This window comes from Rattus norvegicus, chromosome 19 (genome assembly GCF_036323735.1).
Source record: "Rattus norvegicus strain BN/NHsdMcwi chromosome 19, GRCr8, whole genome shotgun sequence".
In the NCBI taxonomy this organism is placed as follows: domain Eukaryota; kingdom Metazoa; phylum Chordata; class Mammalia; order Rodentia; family Muridae; genus Rattus; species Rattus norvegicus.
Genome location: NC_086037.1, coordinates 8710433 through 8732387, shown reverse-complemented (window position 1 = coordinate 8732387; position 21955 = coordinate 8710433). Strand labels below are relative to the sequence as shown.

At 41.8% G+C, this 21955-nt stretch overlaps 1 non-coding gene across 1 annotated transcript; it reads right to left on the bottom strand.

The window, feature by feature from the left end:
• Positions 1 to 21515: 21515 nt before the first annotated feature.
• On the bottom strand, positions 21516 to 21648 carry LOC120098691 (small nucleolar RNA SNORA17). Its single transcript, XR_005497113.1, has one exon. It is a non-coding gene; the product is annotated as a small nucleolar RNA SNORA17 (small nucleolar RNA).
• Between the last annotated feature and the right edge of the window lie 307 nt (positions 21649 to 21955).

The following is a 21955-nucleotide window of genomic DNA, read 5'->3' as shown; positions in this document are numbered from 1 at the left end:
ATGTAAATAAGAAATACTCAAGTTAATAAAGATAAAGAAAAAAGAGAGAGATGATTTGGAAAAACGCTACTGGTCAGTAGAGAAGGGCCGTATTTAAAACGGATGTGGCATATGTCTCTGTAAAAGCAACCTTGACAGAATGCCATGAGAAACTTAAGACCTTTCATAGCTTTGATCCAGTAATTTTGGTTGTGGGAATCAGTTTGGCAAGATACCATTACAGGTGTGGAGGAGGGTCGAGAGGGCACCTGACTCGACTTCTAGATTCTTGTGTCAAAACAAGGAGTTGGACTTGAGGGGTAGAAATAGACAAAGTTTATTAAGGAAGAGAGTAGGTCTCAGAAGGGAAGTGGGCTAGAAAGCAGGGAAAGGTCAGAAGCTCAATGATGTCAGTGCAGAAACCACAGCTCTCGTTTTTAAAGAGGGCACGACACAGTTTACTCTAGAGCCGGGGAATACACTTTTAGGTCGCCCCGAATTCCATGTTCCAATGTGGAAGTGGTTTTTATGAAGTTTCTTTTAATAGTTTTTACAGAACAAAGAAGTTCTAAATCAAGGCAAGTTTAACATGCATTGGTGGGCACAGCAGAGAGGAAGGTAGACTGGGATGGAGTGAGCTATTCTGTTGGCCCCAGATGCTACCTCATTCTTAGCTGTTGATTGGCAGAAATTAGTCTTCTCCAAAGCTCATAGATTCTAAAAGGGCTTTTTGTTTGTTTTAAATCTATTATTGTAGATGTGAGCTATGATACAGAATGGGACAAGGACTGACTGTTTCAGAAGACTAAAACTAGCTCAAGAGGTAATTAAGCGTGTTATTAGTACCATTTATAATCTTAGCGAGAAATCACATAAGCAGCCCTCTTTTCGTCAAAATAGAAACCAAAAAATAAGGCAGTTAGTGCTTGAACCTGCAAAATTCCAGCCAATCTCTTCAAAGTACTCAAATTCTAACTGGTCATCAGTCTCTGTAGATACAGAATCCTTCCATGAATTTTTTTGTTTGATGATGATGATTATGATGATGATGATGATGATTATTGTTATTTTGTTGACATTCACAGCCAGACACAGCTTCTTTTTAAAGGAATTTTTGTTCACAAGACTCACAAAATTGTGAACCTTACAGATCATTCATCTAGGGCCCACATTCTTACACATTTGGATACTACGTGTACTTTGTCCCTCTACAGCTTTGGACTGGAAACTTCCAGTCTTCTCTTCTTGATTTCTTGACACTTGTTGACTTGACAGTCTCTACCCGGTGAGATACTCCTCCATCCTCAGCCGTGGCCTCAGAAATCTTTTAATGGAACAGTCTTCTAACTTCTTCCAGGCTGATGAAGGGTGCGGTTTCCGCCCTAGAGAGACCTCACGGCTCTCTGTGCTGGTTGGTTTTGATTGCCAACCTGGCACAACACAGAATCCCCTGCACAGGGCACCTCAATAAGGGGTTGTCTGAGTCGTCAGTTCTCTGGGTTTGTGTGTGGGTGATCGTGTTGATTGTGTTAATCGGGGTGGGAAGATATGCCCACTGAAGGGGGCACAGTTCTCTGAGTAGAGGATTAAAGATTGCATAAGGGAGGACAAAACAAGCTGTGTGCAAACAGGCAAGCCTCGATTCATTGCACCTTGATCTTGAGTGTAGATGATGTGACCAGCTGCTCCAAGTTCCTGACATCTTGACTTCCCTCGAAGAATGGACCGTAATTTGGAATTCTGAGCTAAGTAAATCCTTTTATCCTGAAATTGTGTTTATTGGATTGTCCATACAAAATAGTATGGACATATAGTATGGTTCATAAGAAAAGAATAAATATCAGTATGGGATATGTTCATTTAATTTTCAAAGTTGTATTCTTTATTTGTGTGCAACATGTGTGTGCAGGTGTGTGTGTGTGTGTGTGTGTGTGTGTGTGTGTGTGTGTGTGCATGTATGCTCCATGTTTTACCATAGCAACAGGAAATGAAACAAGGATACACGCATTCTGGTTTGTTCATTGATTAGAGAAGTTTTTGATCGCCTGCTGGATGAATTGTCAGCAATGTATCTGCTTCGCAGTTTGAAACTGCTTAACTTGAGAAGACACAAGCAAACTAACGCTACAAGGTCTCAGCGAGAATAACAGGGTCACACCTACTGACGACTGCAGAAAAAGCAAGAGACGAGAAAGCCATGGCTAGGACTGTCCCCGGAGAGTTAGCGTCTCAGAGCTTCCTCTCAGGAGTGAGAGCCCTTGTGCTGTAGACAAATGTGCAACAGAAACCACACTAGTAAGTATACATTAAGAACGTTTGAGAATAAAAAGGACAATTTCAAGGAGGACAGCAAAATAGTGGAATAGATTAAGAAGAGAGTAGAATGCTCAGCCCTACAGTATATGTCTTTACCACAGGCTTCCCCTCAGAGCTCAGAGCTCTGTGGAGAAGAGGAGGAAGAAGAAATATTACGTGAGGCAGAGGTGGTGGATGACTCCAAGGACACAGCATTTTCTAGACACCATAGGGATGATGCACAGCTCTTAGAGACGAGACGGTGACAGCACCCGAAAGACCTGCACACGTTGAAGCAGACAAAAAACCACCGCAGAGGAGGGCAGTGGCACAAAGCCACTACTAACCAAGAAGCAAGCTATTTGCAACTGAGTCATGTGTAGAAAAGGAACATCCGTTTTTTTTTTTTCCCTGCAATGAAATAACACTAGGTATACCAAATATAGTCCTGGGCAGGCCCCATGCTCAGGAGCAGTTGGTGAATAGAAATAAGACTCTAATTTTTAATTTTTTTCTTGTGTGTTTTTAAAGAGAGATAAAGAGCAGAAAGTTGGGAAGTGGTGGCGTCTGGTAAGGGTTTGAGGAGAGGAGGAATACACACACACACACACACACACACACACACACACACGTGTGTGTGTGTGTGTGTGTGTGTGTGTATGTGTGATATCAGAAATTTAAAAACAAATGGGTTTGGATAGCTCTAACCATTAATAGATGACAAATTAGCTTAGCTTTGGAGCATACTCATCTTTGTTAGGGGGCTTTTTTTTGTTGTTTTTTTTTTTACTTTCACAGTAGAAATGGGGAACATTTGCCATGATAATTACTTCAGTTTCCCTTTATTCTCATTATACCTCCTACCACGTGGTTATCTGTGATAGCGTCTTGATTTCTTGAAAGCGGTTGCCCACAATAAAGTCAGTGCCATTCTTCAGGTCCCATTTGAAGAACATTCTAAAACGAGTTTTTTTTTAAATAAATACTCATGTAAAATGGCACCTCTCCTCTCATAACACCACAGCGCCTGCGACGTTCTCGGCTTGTCATTATCCCGTTGACATAATTGACACTACTGCTCTGTATTTGTATTGACTTTTCCACTCAAATCTGACTTGGACGACAGAATACACTTGCCCATCCCTTGTTAGGTAGCTGGCATTGAGGATAGGTATGGATCTGCATGAGTAATGGAGAGTATGTTGACTGGAGAAAAAGTTACGTCTGTGATATTTCCTTGTGAATCTTGGGCTCATTTCATTGTCCCATTAAAACATATTTGTTTTATAATTTTCATGGTATCTGACTATTCATATATTCTGACCATGAATGTACATTTTCAATTAAAATGTTAAAATAGTATATTTTGTAAAAAAAAAAAAAGTAAAGAAGAAAAGAAAAAATCTTCAAACAAGGCAAAAGTCTTATCCCCTTAAATATATATTCACCAAAAGTTATAACCTTATGCTGCTTTTGGTTCTTCGTATTTTTTTCTGTTGGCGCTACTGCCATTCAATAATTACATAGTTTTGTTCCTTAAAAGCTTGTTTTTCATATGATGTTTTGATTATATTCTCCTCCCTGCCCAGTTCCTCAGATATCTCCCCCGACCCTATCCACAAAGTCAAAGGCTTAGATTTCATGGACAAAGACTCATCTGGTTGTTGATGGGACCTGAGACACCCTGAGCAGGTTTCAGCAGCCTGGCTTCAAAGTAACCACCTCCCCCTTCAGTTTTAAATTAGACAAGAATCTTGAACGTTTGTTTCTCTTTTTGTTTTAAAAAATTTTTGCCTTTAAAGAGGAGAGCACAGGCTTAGAGGCAATGCCTTAGTGTTACAATTGCAGTTAACGATGACCATAAAGCTGTAAAATATTAGCGATCTCTTTCGTTAGTCTTAGCGATGTAGCCCTTTTTCCATGGCACACGCAATAAGCTCACTCAGATTCAGAATGCCACCCACTCTTTCGATTACAGTCCTGTAACTTCTATTGTGCAAAAGATATTTAACATGAAGGTTTTTGACACACATCTGTATCCTTCGTCCCATCTATATTATATCACTGATAACAATCTTACTCTTATCATTTCTAGTTAAGAGTATTCTGGAAAAGAAATCAACATCAATCAACCTAATAAAAAGATTTTCAAGATGTTCGTTTCTAGAAGTATTTTGATGAACATAAACTATGCTTATCATATCTTATGTGGTTACACTTTATCACATCATTTCATTTTGTTGTACTTGGTGGTTGTTTGAATATGCTTGGCCCAGGGAGTAGCACTATTAAGAGGTACTGCCTTACTTGATTTTTGACAAAGGAGCCAAAACCATCAAATGGAAAAAAAGAGAGCATTTTCAGCAAATGGTGCTGGTTCAACTGGAGGTCATCATGTAGAAGAATGCAGATCGATCCATGCTTATCACCCTGTACAAAGCTTAAGTCCAAGTGGATCAAGGACCTCCACATCAAATCAGATACACTCAAACTAATAGAAGAAAAACTAGGGAAGCATCTGGAACACATGGGCACTGGAAAAAATTTCCGGAACAAAACACCAATGGCTTATGCTCTAAGACCAAGAATCGACAAATGGGATCTCATAAAACTGCAAAGCTTCTGTAAGGCAAAGGACACTGTGGTTAGGACAAAATGGCAACCAACAGATTGGGAAAAGATCTTTACCAATCCTACAACAGATAGAGGCCTTATATCCAAAATATACAAAGAACTCAAGAAGTTAGACCGCAGGGAGACAAATAACCCTATTAAAAAATGGGGTTCAGAGCTAAACAAAGAATTCACAGCTGAGGAATGCCGAATGGCTGAGAAACACTTAAAGAAATGTTAACATCTTTAGCCATAAGGGAAATGCAAATCAAAACAACCCTGAGATTTCACCTCAGACCAGTGAGAATGGCTAAGATCAAAAACTCAGGTGACAGCAGATGCTGGCGAAGATGTGGAGAAAGAGGAACACTCCTCCATTGTTGGTGGGATTGCAGACTGGTACAACCATTCTGGAAATCAGTCTGGAGGTTCCTCAGAAAATTGGACATTGAACTGCCTGAGGATCCAGCTATACCTCTCTTGGGCATATACCCAAAAGATGCCCCAACATATAAAAAAGACACGTGCTCCACTATGTTCATCGCAGCCTTATTTATAATAGCCAGAAGCTGGAAAGAACCCAGATGCCCTTCAACAGAGGAATGGATACAGAAAATGTGGTACATCTACACAATGGAATATTATTCAGCTATCAAAAACAATGACTTTATGAAATTCGTAGGCAAATGGTTGGAACTGGAAAATATCATCCTGAGTGAGCTAACCCAATCACAGAAAAACACACATGGTATGCACTCATTGATAAGTGGCTATTAGTCCAAATGCTTGAATTACCCTAGATACCTAGAACAAATGAAACTCAAGACGGATGATCAAAATGTGAATGCTTCACTCCTTCTTTAAAAGGGGAACAAGAATACCCTTGGCAGGGAATAGAGAGGCAAAGATTAAAACAGAGAGAAGGAACACCCATTCAGAGCCTGCCCAATTAGACATCCATCCAATTAGACAAGATGGATGAAGCAAAGAAGTGCAGGCCGATAGGAGCCGGATGTAGATCGCTCCTGAGAGACACAGCCAGAATACAGCAAACACAGAGGCAAATGCCAGCAGCAAACCACTGAACTGAGAATAGGACCCCCGTTGAAGGAATCAGAGAAAGAACTGGAAGAGCTTGAAGGGGCTCGAGACCCCATATGTACAACAATGCCAAGCAACCAGAGCTTCCAGGGACTAAGCCACTACCTAAAGACTATACATGGACTGACCCTGGACTCTGACCTCATAGGTAGCAATGAATATCCTAGTAAGAGCACCAGTGGAAGGGGAAGCCCTGGGTCCTGCTAAGACTGAACCCCCAGTGAACTAGATTGTTGGGGGGAGGGCGGCAATTGGGGGAGGATGGGGAGGGGAACACCCATAAGGAAGGGGAGGGGAGAGGGGGATGTTTGCCCGGAAACCGGAAAAGGGAATAACACTCAAAATGTATATAAGAAATACTCAAGTTAATAAAAAAAAAAGGGGTAATGCCTTGTCAGAATATGTAAGGCCTTGTTAGAGGAAGTGTGTCACTGTGGACATGGGTTTTAAGACCCTTGTCCTAGCTTCCTGGAAGCCAGTCTTCTCTTAGCGGCCTTCTCAACAAGATGTAGAACTCTAAGCTTCTCCAGCTCCAGGTCTTCCTGCACACTGCCATGCTCTCACCTTGAGAACGGACTGAACCTCTGAACCTGTCAACCAGATCCAATTAAATGATGTCCTTATAAGAGTTCCTTAGTTACTGTGTCTTTTCACAGGAGTAAAATCTCAAGACATCTGTGAATATTAAGAAATGAAATAAAACTTCAATTTTTTTCAAGAATCTGTTTTAGAAGAAAATCTCAAAATCTATGAGGCTAAATTTCATAACATAACAAAACTTTTGCCTTGTGACTCAGTGAACATCATTTGAACTAAATACCATTTAAAGCATTTTAGAGTTTTATGAGACATGTTTATAGACCCAACAATACCATCTTAATAGGTTTTCAGAAGTTTAGAGTATAGAAGGTTATCAACCTGTGTGCATGCATCAGAGATTTTAATATATCCTCAAAACACTGGAATTTATACTCATATATGCATGTATGTGTACACACACACACACACACACACACACACACACACACACACACACACATTTTAAATTAGGTGTGCTCCAAATACAAAATTTAATATATAATTAAAAATGTAAAAAAGGAAAGACCACATGTTTTGTTATTCAGTTAATTTGGGATTTCTAGGGCTAGACTGAATCATGTTCTATACTACTTTAGACAGACTGTCACAGTTTTATGAAGAGAACTATCACAGCACATGTAACACAATCACACTAAGTCAGAGCATGCACAATAAAGCCAAGTAGACCATTTTCGTCTCTATCTTTAAAGAAAAGATATAACTGTAATGCATTTGGACATTTCTGCATGGTGGTCTATATTTTGGGGGGGTATATACTGTTCTGTAAGGCGATCAGGTCAGAGGTTGGCCTCTTCCTTCCCTGAAAATGGCAGACCTTTAGGTCCTTACCTAATAGACACAGCCAGAGGGGGCATTTGATACACTCATATATGGGCTTTGCATTGGGAAGCAGGTCTGGCCTCTCCTTTGATCCCTGAGACGTATCAGAGGGGTACTTCCTTTAATAGCCCCAGCAAAAGGCATCTACAAGGGCAGGTACAGACATCTGAATCCCTTTTCTCTGCCCCCCTGCTTTGTCTTCTTTCAGATTGTAGTTGTTGAAGACCAAGAAGGCAATGAATGCCCAGCAGCCGAGTTTGTGCAATCTGAGGTCCTGATGCTGCTTCTGAAGTCTTCTAAGGATGTCAAGGACTGATTGTGTAATGAGATATTGGCCAAGAAGAACTTGCTCCTCTGGGGAGGAGGGAGCAAGGTTCTGGACTATTGTTAAAGAGTTAGCCTCCTTGGAAATCTGGCTGGGTTTTTCTCCTTCTTTGAAAGTTTTCAGAATTCAACTTCTTGTGATGAGACTTTATTATCATCCTTCATCTACGGATTCCTGCTGGGCTTATAACTCTAAGCAGTTCCTGATCTGAGAGAACTTGTTCTGCCACCAGATGACGTGGATTTTAATTAAATAGTTTAATCCACCTGGCTTTCAGCTTCTTCCCCATCATCTGGTCTTCCTCAGGGTTAGAGACTAAGTGTAGGTATTTTCATATGATTTTAAGCTAAAGATAGGGTCTGATAGTTCCTAGTAAGTTGGAGAGAATCGTCAGTGAAACCTCTTTGCTTCTTGTGTTACTAAAAGGCTGTGACTGGAAAGGAACGTGGAACTTAGTTGCTCCCTAGGGTTCGGGCAAGTCACTTAAGTAGAGTGCTCTTGGTTTAGGAGTGGAGAGTGTGTAAAAAACCCCTTTCTTGTATTTACTGTAGGACTCAGTTCCCCCTTCTCTGTTAACTTGTGGCAAATGGGAGGATAGAAAGTGGTATGGAACTATGTGGGGTGGGAGGAGATCTTTCATCTGTGTACATTTTCTACTGTTTACCATTTGAAAAATAAATCAGAATTTGAACCAAACAGGGGTCATCTAGGGGATTAGGGGGTGTTCCTGGTTTGTTCCTCCTTTTCACAATCCCATACATTGGTAGAGGGCTGGGAAGGCTTGAACACTTCAAAGCATTTCCCTTGAGTTTTACCAAGTAGGCGCATCTCTAAGACAGAAGTATAGCTTAAGATCCCATTCTTTGGTCCTCATTACTTGGTTTTTATTAAGGCCAGATGGTATTACAGAAAATTACAGTTAGCTTTTTCTTCTTAATATTTTCAAATTCTTAGGATGAAATTTTTTTTTAATTCTTGAGGATGTATTATAGTGGGGATTCCAGGGAAACTGAAGGTGAGATTTCTGGGACGGTCCTCCGGAGAGAGACAAAAATATCAAGGGCCTCTGTGGTTGTTGAGGTGCCTTTATTCTTACCTGTATGTAGAATCCTCCCTCAGGAGGGTTAGAAATATTGGTTTGTGTCACCAGACCTTTTGGGACTACTACTCCTCTGGTCAGAGTTTGAACCAGTTGCCTGACTGTTTCTCCTGGGACTAAGTTCCACAGTGTTGGAATGAATTCCCAGCTACAAGTATTTCTTTGACCTCAGTGGAATAAGTGTCTCTCCTAAGGAACTCTTTAAATAAAAAGCCTCTGTTGTTACGTTGCTATGATCAGTGAGGAGGTTTGCCTGAACAGATCTTGTTTTGTTTCAGATTACCACCCATGTTAAAGGTGTAAATAGGTGGAGTCCATCCCCTCCACTCCCTGTTTGGACCCATGCTCAAGAAAATGTCTTACTACCGGAGAGACTAAATCCATATCATCAGGGATGTGACTGCCTACAATAAAGAAACAGGAAAGACTGGAACTATGTAGGACATGACAAAGGAGGCATAATCAAAGCATAGCAGCATGCTGCAGTGATAGAGAAATGTTTAACAAAGTCAGCTGGAGTTATGAGAAGAGTGATAATCAGTATCCTGGCCTAATGTGTGCCCTATACGTTCAGCTGTGCGTCCAAACTCCTAGACAGTGCCCTAGATGATGTCTGTGCTCATTGGATCTTGTTCTTATGTCTCTAGGTCCACTGGGTCCACTGGGTCTCAACCCCGTCAGGTGTTGTTTCTGAAGGTTGAACATGAGCTTGGTGGCCCCCTTGCTGTGTGTTGGAACACTGTTAGAGACCTTTGGGAATACCACAGCTACTGTCTTTGTACTCATGCCCAAGCATGCTGTCTCTGTGCTTTAACCTGCCATCTCTCTCTGTGCCTTGGGGATTGTAAAGAGAGCTGAACAAAGGGGAGAGGAGGATAGAACTGGTGAGTAAAGTGTTGTTAGCATGAGAACGTTTGGCATAGGGTGGTGCTTGAAGGACTTAATTGACTGCATTCACTGTGGAAATGGAATGCCAAGTGGCCATCAGTATCTCACCAGTACCATCACGGCTATTCCCTTGTGATAAGCAACATCTTGGTTGTCCATGTGGCTCCTGCCACCTTTAGTCTGAATTCTCCACATGCCTGCAGTTATCTTTGGTCGGCACCCTCCATTTGGCTGAAGCCCTTTTTGACCAGCATAGATTTCACATGTGCACTGACTCAATTACTAATTGATTCCCATGGTCTAGCCCTGTGCTCATCTTGCTATCAATTACTGATGTCCATTTACACATTGGTAGACAGACAGACACTATAATGTTAGGGGATGCACTTTGTGGCCCTCTTGAAAAACTGGATGTCATTGATAGCAGGTTGAAAGTGAGGGTCTGATTACTTACCCTAGCCTTATGCTAAACCATGAAGGATATTGAAGTGAATGGGACTTTACGACCCCAGGCTGCTGTCATTGCTACCAAGGGGTAGCATGATATAGGGGTTTTAAATGATAAGAGAGGAAAATGAAGGGGGCAGGAAAGGAAGAAATGGACGGGTTGATGGACTCTCACGTTGCTCTGCTCTCTGGCTCCTGTTCTATTAGCTCCAGTGGCAAGCATGAGATCCCTGCATCTGGGTCCATGGCCTCTATGCGCTTTGGGGGGAAAATGAAGGGAAAAAGAGAAAGGAGGACGGAAGGGAAGACAGGAGGAAGAGAGGGAAGGAGAGCAGGAAGAAGAAAGGAAAGGCTCCTTTGAGTTACAGTTTTTAAAAGTTTTGACACAAATCTTACTTTCTGGCTGGCTGTTCACCTGTTGGCATTCCCAGCATCTCCTGTCCCAGACCAGGCCAGTTCCCCATATATAGAGCTTGAATCAGAAAGTTTGTTAAGAAGGAGAGCACCTCCCAGTAATGACGTAGGCTGAAGAGGTAGGGAATGTTAGACGCTTGCTAAGGACGGACTCACAACCTTTCATGTCTCATTGAAATAGTGCCTGCTTCCTCCCACATCTGTCACGGGTGCTTCTCTGTTCTGTCCCTTCCGGGTAATCCTTGGTGATAGCGATGGTGGCACTAGTGGTGGTTGGTCCCCACCAGCCATTGGTTTCTCCATATGCTAATCTCTTAGCTCAGTACCATTCATTATGATGTGAAGAAGTGCTATTTTATGCCATGTCCTGTCCTCTCTTCTGATTCTTAGGGGAAACAAGAATTCAAGATGGCCAACAGGAATCGGAAGGGCAGAAAAGTTCCGTAGCTTCTTAAGATTTCTTAAGATTTGGACTGGAAACAGTCAAGCCTTCAGCTCACGGAGCTACTGCACACCAAATCTTTGCACAAAATTGTATCCTGTGAAGTACTGTTGCTTTATATTTATGAAGATGCAGAATTTTTAAAAAGTAACAGTTCAAACAACACTTAAAATTATGTAACAGCAAATGACATTAGCAAAGGTTTTATGGTGATGGTATTGGGAAAATAACTGTAAACATAAAAGTTGGATAATCTTTATTTAAGCTACAAATAACAAGAAGCTATGCATCAAAATGCCAATAGCATTGTATCTAAGTTGTATAATTATATTAGAATATTGATCCTTATTCCATTTTCCCCTTTATTTTCTAATCATCTCCAATGAGATATTACTGTGGAAATAATAAATACATTTGAAATCTGACATTTAAAAATATCTGTCGAGGACACTGGAACATGTCTTTTAGCTTTTATCATCAGTTTTCTTTCATAAATCTCTATATGATCATAAAAATAGAGAAAATGTTGTGTACCCACAAGCTTTTCTACTTGGCCACTTTGTTCTCCAATAACAACTTAAGACTAATTATTTATTAATAAATACTTAGTCCATAAGCTTTGGCTTGTTCCTTGACAATCTCATTACTTATATAACCTGTTTATTCTAGTATGTCTGTCATGTGGTGGGTTACCTTTACTCCAGTTTCAGGAGTCAGTTTCCTCAGCCTTATGGGATGAGTCTTCCTCTCTTGACTCTTTCCCAGAATTCCCCCTCCCTGCTGGATGTTCCACCTTCTAATCCTGCTTCAGTTCATTGGCTACAGGCTTTTTCTTGGCAGGTGAATACTTCCACACATTGCACAAAAGATTCCCTCTACCGTATTGACTTCATCCTCAATTTTACTTTATCATGAATTATAGACATTTCTGATACTTTATCTTTGTGTACTGATCTACCTGGAAGATAAGGGAAAGAGAATTTTGTTTCAAAGTACAGAGAGTTCCCAATTTAGAGACATGTAGTGACATCTGGTCTCACAGTTTACACTATATCTAGGGTTAGAGATAGTTTAACATTTCCACTTTAAAGTCACAGTTATTTGTTTTTGTGACCTCTCAGCCCACTCAGATAGCTCCATTTGGGTGCATTTGCTCATCTTAAGAAAATTAAGAGAAAACTCACCATGTGGCATTTAATTCATAACAAAATTTTTATTTTTGCATTCTAACATATGACCTGAGCATATTAAAGTGGTGGAGAGATCAAGTCAATTCAGAATTCAGAGTAAACTTTCTTCTTGTTCAAGTGAAAACCGACAGTAATAGTTGTGACAGCCAGGCAGGTGGGAATCTGTAACCTTGAGGAGGACATCTCCGGTCCTCAAGTTTAAGACTGAACAGGAACTACACGTGTCACCAAGCCTTACATTCCAGATCCCATGATCTCATTTTCCTGGTCTAATTGTATGTGTTATTTCCTTTTAGCATGGCAGATTTGATCATTCAAGGCTGTCGGCTCCCCTCACTGGCCACAGGATTCTATGGATCCAGTATATCCCCAGTCAGAAGGAATCATGTTCTGCCTTTCTTTTCCAATTCCGTTTCTCCAAGTAAGGCTGATAGATCTCATCCTTTTGCCTTCAAAACCAAAGCTTAAAAGTAACTTGTTTTCTCTTTTGTATGGGTTGATGCTGCCCCAAAGAGCTTGTGGGAGAGGGAAAATTCTGGATCTATGCTCCTCAGTACTCCTAGGACATGGCTGGCTATTAAGTACCTGGAGGTGGCTGGGTACAGCCGAGGAGGCGACTGTGCTGTTATAGTTAGTTGGAGTCACCTGTGGCTGGCTTATTCCACAGCACAGGTTTCATTATCCTTGTAGATCAATGTAGTTTTGTATTCCTTGCTTCCTCATTTATTACCTCCCCATCATCTCTCCTCTCCTCCGTGCTCCTCTCTGTAAAGATCATTGATGTGTGGTCAGCAAAGGGATGGAACTCTTGAGAGTCCACAGGAGAGACCACAGTAAACAACATCAAGCGGAGAAAATGAACTCCCCTCTTTGGAAGAAAGGTTCTGTCCAAGTATGACACAGTTAAGTTTGACAGGAGTGACGACTTCAGTGACCTCTAGAGTAATGACCACACGCCCTACATTTCTTTTCTTCATATAGGTTAGTTTGATAAGGTTTCTGTCAATTAGAAGGTTTTAACTCAAAAAGTTAGTGTGAAACTCATTTGGATGTGACGTGTGAAATAGCCCAGCAATGTGATTATGTAAATCTGTTTCTTTCCCCTGTATTTCACATGTTACCATGGAGAGTGGTGTGGTCTTTGCGTAGATCCATCATTAACTTAGCACAACATGTGATTCTCCTGCTTTGGAGCAAAGTCCTGTACGGCAGGGTTACGATTCTTCCAATTGCTCCACCCCCTGCCTCCCTCAACTACTCTGATAGGCACGAGTTGTGTTTTGGATCTCATTAGGTGCGACATTGCGGTCTACCTTGGGCTGCCGTGTCTGTTGCCGTTTGGCAGTGTCCGTGCTGGGCACAGCTGTGAGCAGCTCTTTGCCTTCGTTTCAGAGAATCAGATGCTATTGGCAATAGATCAGAAGGCAAGCCAGACATAATTAGGGTTTCTCTTTAGCAGAGAAGAAATAGAAAGATCATCCTCCGGACCTTCCGTCTACCCCAGCTGTTTTGGGGCAGTTTCTTCATTTCACTGATGAAAAAAAAAATCAGATTTCTTTTCCTTTTTTTCTCTCTTTTTCTATTCACATGTCCAAACTCACAGTGGGGGAAATAGAATTGCCCCATTTTTATTACTTGACTTGCTGTTTTAGCACAATGCTGTGCTTGAAGTTGGAGTACAAAGAGACAGCTGTTACACAGAAGGCATCTGCCCCGCCTGCTGGGAACACACGCTCCACATCCATCCCTGAGCCACGGACTGCGAATCAACTTATTATCTTTTATCAAAGATAAATGGAAGTGGAAGGATTGTCCTCTTCAGTTTTTCAGTTGACTAATGTTTGGCTCATTAATATGATTTGGAATTCTAACTAGAGGACTTGGAGAAGCTGAGATCTGTCTAAAGGCAAAGAGTAGGCTATGGGAGGGTTGCAAAAATGGACAAGAAGTGGTACCATAAAACATAAAGAGGGATACATATAAATCCTTTCAAGCGAGTTAAAAATACTAAGACGGGGGCTATAAATTCATTAATTACAAATCTAACCATTGGGATGATTGTTAGCAGATACTCAATGGGATAAATATTTAATATAAAAACTCAAACATTATAACATGTCCTTGGCCCAGGTTCATAGATAAACAAGGAGAGAATATGGAGCGGAGGGGAAACTATGTCCACCTTCCTGATAGTAATGTCCGAACTTTTATATAAACTCTACCTCGTGCTAATACATTTGTTAACAAAATCATACTTATGGATTATGGTACTGTTGTGATATAATTGTAATTTTTAACTTACATATGAATAAGCTAATACTAAGAATGTTTTAAAGCAACTCACCATATTTATTGGAAGTTGGATCAGATCTATGGATAAGGCTCCAGGTGTATCACCTTTATCTCCCCCCTGGACCCACGGTACTCACTGTATACAGCCCACACTCATCAGCAAAGGAGCAATGGCAGAGAACGGGTCCCCTTTAGACCATAAACTCCAGATTTAAACTTCGGACTTCATTATCTCCAACAGAATGTCTATGCTTGATCTTTGGCCTGTGGACGCCACTTTCTCTTTCTCGTAGCCATTGTCTGTACTGCCTTCCATGAAGATGAAGGGGAATCTTGCTACCTGCCTTAAGGAGTCGAAACACAGTGTGTGGAACAATAGCAGCCAGGGCAGGAAAATTGACAGGAACACTGTGGCGGACAGGAGAAAATCAAATAATTCAAAATGAATAAATGATGACAATTGGAAAATTATCTTGTTGAAGCATGCAAGAGTCGCAGCTGGTGGGGGCGGGGCTTATTAAGGTGAGGCGGGGCTTATTAAGGTGGGGAGGGGCTTATTAAGGTGGGGGAGGAGGGGAGAGGAGTTGGGGGTGAAATGAATGAATCTCATTCTATAAATGTATGAAGCTTTCAAACAAAAATTCACAAGTAACAATCTGTTGCTGCAAATAAATAGTGATTACTTTCTTGGCTTTTACATTTGAACTAGTATTATTGTAGTTTCTAAAATGATTTTTTTCTAAAATATTCTTATTTTCTATTATGAAAAATCAAGGCTTTTCAAAACAGTTTTGAGGAAAAGTGGTCTAGGGTATTTATTGTGACTCTTGTCTAGAAGAGACACTAGTATCTATCTCCTTTTGAAAAATAGCTAAAATATGTCAGGTTCTATTTTATTGAAAATAGGTACTAGAGACTAGATAGTCCAGAGAGCTAGGTTAGAACCAAACACAGTAAGCACACACACACACACACACACACACACACACACACACACACACGCACACACACGCACACACATATCAATGAGATGATTCCTAATGATCTTGTGTTATACTCACAGACTGGTACCTTGTCCATTTGTCATCAGAAAGGCTTCCACTGTCAAAAGATGGGAGCAGGTGCAAAGACTCACAGCCAGACATTAATTGAAGAGAGAGTCTAAATGGGAGGTGTCCATCGGGTCCCTCCCCTTGGAGATCAGTGTACTCTGAAAGATTATCAAAGTCAGAGAGGATGGACAGCAGGAAAACATGGTCCATTGACTCAGCTAAGCTCACGTGGCCTCACAGAGGCTTTACAGCAAGCACAGGTCCTGCACCGTTCTTCTGTGTGTTTGCTATGGCTGTTAGGCTGGTGGTTTTGTGGAACTGCTATCAGTGGAAACAGTGTATCTCTGACTCTTTTGCCTGCCCTTGATACTGGGTTGTCCTTTCCAGCCTAGATATAAATGCTTTGCTTTGTCTTATTGTATCTTATTTTGTCATGTTTGGGTTGTCTCTTGGAGGTCTGCTTCTTTCTGAGGAGGAAATGAAGAGGCAGTGGATCTGCAGGAGAGGGGAGATGTAGGGGGAGATGGGAGGGATGGAGAGAAGCGAAGCTGTATGTATCGTAGGAGAACAGAATCGAGTCTTCTCTATTAGCATCTGCTCCCATCTGCTGCAGGAGGAGGCCTTTCTGATGATGACTGGACAAGGCACCCATCAATGAGTGTAGATTTGTGTGTGTGTGTGTGTGTGTGTGTGTGTGTGTGTGTGTGTGTGTGTGTTGTTTGTTAGATCTCTGAGCTATCCAGCCTCTGGTTCTTGGCCATCCAGTCAGTGCAGGGCACAGACTCTCTCTTGTGGCATGGATCTCAAATTAGACCCAACATTGGTTGGCCACTGTTAGCAGTCCTGAGCCGTCATCTATCATTGCCCGAGCAAATCATTCAGGCAGGACAGGTTTTAAATGGAAGTTTTTGTGTTTGGTTTTCTTTTCTTCTGTGGCTGGGTTGGTGTTCAGGTTATTCTTTCCATGGCCTGAAGAGTACCTTCAGCATCAGAGACAAAAATGTGTGGGTAAAAGCTACAAGCTCGTTCCAGATCGACTTCTTGTGGTCAATGTGCTGTGTAGAAATTGTCCTTGGCAATGGGACAATGCTGTCAGTTTTCAGAAAGTGACCTTCTGTCCTAGAATTAGCCTGGGTTGCTTAGGGATCTCCATGGGACCTTGTTGGCCAACAACAACAAAGAAAATAGAATATATTCTGCTTATAATTTCCTCTCCCTTTACTCTTCCCAGTTCTTCCCTGCCTCCTCTCACACCTGGTTCTGCCCCCTTTATGTCTCTCATTAGAAAATAAATAGGCTTCCAAGGATACCAATAAAATAAAATATAATAAGGTAAAATAAAAACAAATATGTTAGAATAGGACAAAAAGCAAATAGAAAGAAACTAGCCCAAGAAAAGGCACAAGAAATAGCTAAGACATAGAGACCCACTCATTTATACACTCAAGAATTCCACAAAAACACGGAACTGGAAGCCATACTATTTAGGAAAAGGGTAAAAAGAGATAAAAAAATAAAATAAATAAGATTAAAATCGAAAGAAGAAGAAGAAAGATAAACAGAAGACCCTGACATGACATATAAGACAAAAACCTTCAAAGGTGCCATTAAGTTCATTTTCTGCTGGCCATCTACTGCTGGGCATGAGCCAATCTTTCAGAGTAGTTTGTTTCCCCAGTGAGACTCCCCTGAAGGAGGAAACTGAGTTTTCTTTTGCAAGTGGTCGCCAATTGGAGATAGCTTCTTGGGATGGGCGTCATTGGGCATCTGTCTACTTTTCTTTTTAGCTCTAGCACCCCACTGGTGCAGACCTATTCAGGGTCTCTACATATTGTCCCAGTCTCTGTGAGTATCTTGTTAGTCTATGATCAGGGAATCTTCCTCCTGCAGCAGATGGGAATATATACAGAGACTCATAGCCAGACAACATGGAGAAAGTGAGAGACCTTGGGGCCCTCAGCCATAGATGGGATGTTTGTATCAAATCCCTTCCCTCAGGGCTCAAGGAACCTTATGGAGGAGGCTAGCATCTCTGACCTAAGTGACAGCTATTTGGTATTCTCTGTTTTCATTTTTTTATGGCTATGGGAGGAAACAAAAACTTCCAGATGTGTTGGATTTCAGATGATTATCCTGAGGCTTTAAAGCTGAGTTTTCAAATCATTTCTGTAGGCAAAATATGTTTTATTTTTATTTAATATAAATGTTACATGCATAAAATTCTCCATTGCAGAGAACTGGAGAGACGGGTCAGTGGTTAAGCTTACTTGCTTTCTCTGCCACAGGACCAGAGTTGGGTTCTGAGCACTTATGGTGAGTGGGTCACAACTGTTTTTAACGTTGACTCTAGAAGACCCATTGTCTTCCTCTGTCTTCTGTGGTGCGACCTCCAACATTCATATACAGGGACACATATACATACACATCCTAAAAATAATAAAACCATTCATCATTCCAACCATTTCCAAGTGCATCCTTTGTTGACTTTTAGCGAATTCACAATGAGGAGCTCCCATCACCAGACACCTTTCCAGAACATGTCATTTCTCAGAGTGATTTTCTGAGCCACTACGAAGCCATACACCATTTGCTACTTTCCCTAGCCCCTGGGGACCACAGTTTGCTTTCTATCTGTGTGGATTTGTCTACCATGGGAATGCATAAATACAGGAAGAACCAAGCTTTTTAAAGTAGATGAGGAGTGCCATTGAGAAATTAATTTTTAATAATTTTGTACACACAAGATTTTTGTATTTCTTTCATGGCTCTTGTGTACATCCACAAACATTTACTATTTCAAAAATAAACTAGAGAACAGTGCTCATTTGAAGCAATCTTCAAATACATTTATTTTCCTTGAGCAAGATGGGCAACAAAGAAACAAATATAAAAAAATGGACATTGGAGGAAAAGTGATAATTGCAGTAGAAGTTCAACTTAAGCCAATTTACTGCCTCTGAGATGAAGACTAATTATAGAAAGCTCCTTCTACAGTCTGTGCATGCACTACAATGGTTCCGATAAAATTGAAGAATTTTATGTTATCTTGTCCCAAACTCCAACAGGAGTGCAGCACATGGAGACATATACAGGAAATATTCGCCCAGTTAATGAAAATGTCCTGAGCACTTAGGAATGCTTCCTTAGTTCTGAAGTATAAATGGCCATGGCCCACCCAGTTGTTGTTTCTGTACCACGGAAGCTTTTCCAGAGAATGAGGGAAGGACAAGTTCAGAATTGTCCTTGCCAGGTCTTGATCTTAACCCCAACCATCCCTGAGACTTGAGGGGGTCACATTTTAGAATTCATTGACTGAAGTAACCCTGTTTTATTCAAGAACATTTTGTTTGTCCCTACAGTGAAAAGGATTTGATTACATTGGAGGTGGCTGAAAGCATGATGCCCAAACCAAATAAGTTTAAGTTTCTACTCACCCACAAGGAGAGGTCAGTGGGGGATAGGATCTAAGCAAGTTAACTGTAGCCATTCATCACAGTAAGAAGCCTCCCCAGTTGAGAGCAGTCATGAGTAGACTGCTTTAACAGACAGTAGTCAAGCATCTTCAGCTTCATGGATGAGTGTCTCCCTTCACATATCAAATCGTGGAGAAAAAGAAAATGGAGGAAGACACGAGGTTCACCCAGGAGCACTTTTGTGACTGTTTGCTTGACATGCGTTGACAGGGTTTTCTTCCTACTTTTTTCTTTTGGTGATTTCTACATCTTTGGCTCAGTAAGCCATATGCATTTTGTTTTATATCTTACATATTTAGGAAAGCAGTACAAAGACAGATGTAGTTTTCTGTCTGAGCTGTGGGTTGGGTGAACTGAGATGCCCTGCTGCCCCATTAGGCAGCCCTTTGCTAGCCTAGAGCTGCTCTCCTCTGTGCCCATCTGACAGCCTTTCCCAGGTCGTCTCTACAATGATTGCTCCACACTTAACGTTTCTGAATGTCTCAGCATTTCTGCTCACCGACTCCTCATGTTCACGATCATGGCTTTTTATATTATCTGTTTTAATATTCCATTTGTATCCTAAGTTTTTAAAAAACCCAGAACCTCATTTGTCAGTTCCTTAAATCTGTTATGTTTTGTGGCAAATAAGTTTAAAGATGGTCACCACAAAGTGCAAAGGAGGTAAAGCTTCCCTACTGATAAATAAATGGTGAGGACTGGGGTGAATGAAAAGCGGGTGTTGGGAAAGTAGGAAGGAGCCAGGGCTGATTGGAAAACAGAAAGACAGGATGGGAATCTAGGTTAGTGTAGGGTACTTGTCTACTGTTGAAAGGCCCTGGGGTTCACCTGGCACCACAATGAATGGATGAATAAAGGAATGAATGCCAGAAAGGAGTGTACTGTGGCTTAGAGATGAACAAACTTCTCACGTCTATCCTGTAGTCCTTCAAGATATTCAAGGACAGTGGCATTTAATACTCTAATGTTTCAACTGGCTTTACTTTCAAGAGCTGGTGAGCTCTGCTATGTGTCCTGTTTAGTAAAACCCAGTGGGATCACAACCTAGAAAGTTTCTAGAAAATGCTTATGTAAATCCACTGTATAGTGAAAATTATAAAGATTATTATTAAAAAACAATAATTGGTTAATTTACATGATCCAAAAACCTGAGGAGTTACCCAAAAGAGAATTAAAAATGCAAAGTCCCTGCTTGGGACTAATTTAGACAGTACGACTTTAATACGTTTTTTGTGGTCAAAGTTGGGAAGGCAGCGCTGTAAGGTCAAAATGTGACAATGGAAGAGCCACCTTGGATAGGAGTAGATATTATAATGTATTCATCCAACCTAGAGGGATCACTACTCTACCCAACATGAGTTCCCACCCTACGCAGGTCTTCTAACCACTTACATTTTGTAATTATGTTTTATGTTTTAATTTTTTATTAGTTCTTTGTGAATTTCACATCATGTACCCCAATCCTACTCACCCCCACTCCCCTGTGCCCACCCTCCACCCTTGCAGACTCCCCACACACAGAGAAAAAACAGTCTTATTGTGGAAGCTGTAGTTATAGTATATCCCACAGTGCACCCTTTCGTCCATACTTCTCTGCTTGCAAATGTTCATTGCAATGAGTCCTTGGTCTGTTCGAGGTCTCTGACTTCTGCTACTCTATCACTACTGGAACCTCACTGGGACTCCTCTCAGATATCATGTTGTTGCTGTGTCATGGAGATCCTGTAGTTTTGGATCTGTAGGACTGGGCCCTTAATACCCTCTAGCTATTTATCCATGGGGTAGATGTTGGGGTAGGCCAATTCAAAGCCCTTGATCTGGTCCAGAGTGGTATCTGAGATGGACAGCCTGGCAGCTCTCAGAGCTGGCTCACTGGCAGCCTCAGAACCAGAACCAGCTTGTCCCTGCTTCCTAGGTAAGGTGCAGGGCCTGCTCTCTCTAGTGCTGCAGCTGGCTAGGGGTGGGTCAGCTCTCTTTCTCTCATGCCCCAAGGGCCATGATGCCCAGGTGAGGTAAGAACAGTTCTGCACGGTCCTCATACACGAACATGTCTCCAGGTGGCAGTCCAAACCAGGGGCTTCTGCCTGGTCTTTGGTGGTAACGGATCCCTGTTGCTTCAGGGCCACAGACCCAGACTGGGCCCCCAGTGGCAGCACAGGCTAGGACCCCACCGTGGTCCCGGGTGACGTCACCAGCTATTCACATCAGGCCGTTCCTCACTATCCCTGAGTCTCCAGCTCTGCCTCTCTTCATTGAGCCCACATCCTTCTGTTTCTCTTTCTCTTTTTCGTCCACTTCTCCACCACTTACTTGCTCCTCTTAGTGAAGTCCAGGGTCTCTGAGTGTCATCTCAGGAATGATCTCAGGAGTGCTGTGCCCTGCTCATGCATTATGGCGCTGGGCAGAGATCATCTCAGGCCTGGGCTGCCCTCTCCCCCAAGGCCCGCATGGCACCAGGCTGATGATAAGGCTTGCCCTTCTCAGGGGATGTCATGGTACTAATCATTCAGACATTCATAGGTCATAACACTGAGCACAGACATAGCCTCTCTCCTCTCTGTCACCTACTGACTCACATGTGACACAGAAGCCACACCTTCAATGCTTCTAAGGGCCAGGCTCCAACTGTTTTTAGCAGGAATCAAAGTTACAGGTTGTACTATTTAAACATATTGTGACCCTCTACTTTTTCAGAGTATCTCGGTCACCTGGCACCTCGTTTTGCCAGGTACAGACCACCCAATGCCACATTGTGTCCCCGGAGTAGTCACCACCCTCCCGTTTGCTATAGTTTGGATCTTGAGTGTCCCTCAAAGGCCAATCAATGTGTTCAATGCCTAGTCTCCGGGGTAGCACGATGGGAGGGAGTGATGACATCTTTAACTGGTAGAGCCAAGTAGCCGGTTTTTAGGACAATGAAAGTAAG